This window comes from Cryptomeria japonica, unplaced genomic scaffold, assembly GCF_030272615.1.
Source record: "Cryptomeria japonica unplaced genomic scaffold, Sugi_1.0 HiC_scaffold_505, whole genome shotgun sequence".
Classification (NCBI taxonomy): domain Eukaryota; kingdom Viridiplantae; phylum Streptophyta; class Pinopsida; order Cupressales; family Cupressaceae; genus Cryptomeria; species Cryptomeria japonica.
This window is the reverse complement of record NW_026729321.1, coordinates 64600-66646: the sequence shown is the minus strand read 5'-3', so window position 1 is coordinate 66646 and position 2047 is coordinate 64600. Positions and strand designations below refer to the sequence as shown.

The following is a 2047-nucleotide window of genomic DNA, read 5'->3' as shown; positions in this document are numbered from 1 at the left end:
GAACCTTAGAGTAAGAAACATCACCGTGCACCTTGGCCAACGTGCGCGACTCGACCGAGCGCGCACTGGCCGAGGTGCACACCGATTTCACCTGGGTGCGCGCGCAGCACCTCGGGCGCACCGGGGTGCGCGCACAACGCCCGGGTTGCACCGTGGCCTGTGTGCTCGGGGCGCCTCGGGTGCGCGCTCGGTGTCGCCCCCGCGCGCGCGGTAGTGCGGGCAGCGCACCCCGGCCCGGCCCGGCCCCGACGAGAACGCAAACGGGCAAAAGGTTTATTCAAATAGCATTGCGACGCCCGGCGAAAAACTAAAAAAGGGTGCAACACCGGGACTTCCCGGGAGGTCACCCATCCCAGTACTACTCCGGCCCAAGCGCGCTTAACTGCGGAGTTCTGATGGGATCCGGTGCACTAACGCTGGTATGATCGCACCCGTTATGAGCTTGTCGCAGTGTGTACTTAGCAAACCGCGACCCACGTGCGAATCCACCCCGGCCACCCACCCCCGTCGAGGTGCACACCCTCCCTCGCGAAGTGCGCCCCGTTCGCCAAGTGTGAGCCCTGCCCGGGTGCGCGCACCTTGCTAGGGCGTCGGGTGTGCACCCGGCCCGGCCTACGTGCGTGCACCTGGACGGGGCGTCGTGTGCGTGCAGTGTCCCGTCTGCAACGCGGTGCCCACACACCACCTCGGGCGCAACGACCTGCGCTCACATGTGGGCCGAGTGCACCTTGGTGCATGTTCGGGGCGCCTCGGGTGCACGCTCGATCTTGCCCCGGTGCACCAAGGCGCTCGGTTTGCCCCGGGTGCGCACTTGGTGCAAGGTGGGCACCCAAAATAGGGATCAAGCACCAAAACACAAGTTTCGGGATGCAAAATGGGACCCAAGGACCACAAATGCGTTCCAAGACCCATGATGGGTCCACGAGAACAAAAATGTGTTCCGAGACTTAATAAACAAATATTGGGTTTTAGGAGAAGAAACATGCTCTGATGCCCAAAACGAGAATCGACCCCGAAAAGGCCACAGGCCAAAAGTGGGATGCGAGACAAAAAAAAATGGGACCCGAGGACCAAAATTGGGTTCCCAGGTCGAAGACAGGGCAACCGGACAAGAAACGACCTCTAAGGCTCGAAATGAGTCCCGACGACTAAAACTTGACAAGAAGCACCCATCAGGCACCCAACTCGACACCCATGGGATGCCGACCCACCCGGGCTTCCACCTAGCACACCTTGGCACCCACCCACCCTCGCACCCAACCTCGCACCCAACTTAGCACCTTTGAACCCACATTGGCACTCACCCTGACCCTGGCACCTTGGAACCCACATTGGCACTCACCTTGACCCTGGCACCCACCTTTGCACTCACCTTGGGACCCACCCTGGCTCCCACCTCGGCACCCACCCAGACACCCACCTTGGTTCCTTGGCACCCACCTTGGATCCTTGGCACCCACCCCGACACCCACCTTGGCACGCAACTTGGCTACTTGCCACCCACCTTGGCTCCTTGACGCCCACCCCGACAACCACCCCGTGACCTACCCTGGCTAGGGTTGGTGCACACCCACCCTGGTGCCCACCTTGGCACCCACCCCATGACCCACCTTGGCACGCACCTTAGTACCCACCCCGTTACCCACCCTAGGACCCACCCCGTGACCCACCTTGGCCAGGGTGGGTGCCTTGGTGCGCACAACTTGCCTGGGCTGCACACCAGGGCGGGCTCAAGATGGCACCCGCGTTCCGTTTTTTTCACTATCTTTCAAAACGGAAATTTTAAAATCTCGTTTTTTTTTTTTTTTTGCCTTTTCTGGAAATTAGTGAAGGCAGCGCATCAAAGGTGCGCAATGCTGGTGCGAACCCGGGAGCGCTCCGATGTGTGCTCCAAGGTGCGGCGTGCACGAAGTCCGAGCCCGGCTTGCCCCGGGTGCGCACCTCGCGTGCACCTTCGCCGGGGTGAGCACCTTGGCTGGGTTGCGCGCCCTGGTGCGCACCAAGGAGCGCTCTGAAGTGTGCTCCAAGGTGCGGCGTGCACGAAGTC

General features: G+C 61.6%; 1 non-coding gene across 1 annotated transcript; it reads right to left on the bottom strand.

The window, feature by feature from the left end:
* Positions 1-314: 314 nt before the first annotated feature.
* LOC131872039 (5S ribosomal RNA) lies at positions 315-433 on the bottom strand. Its single transcript, XR_009370224.1, has one exon. It is a non-coding gene; the product is annotated as a 5S ribosomal RNA (ribosomal RNA).
* Between the last annotated feature and the right edge of the window lie 1614 nt (positions 434-2047).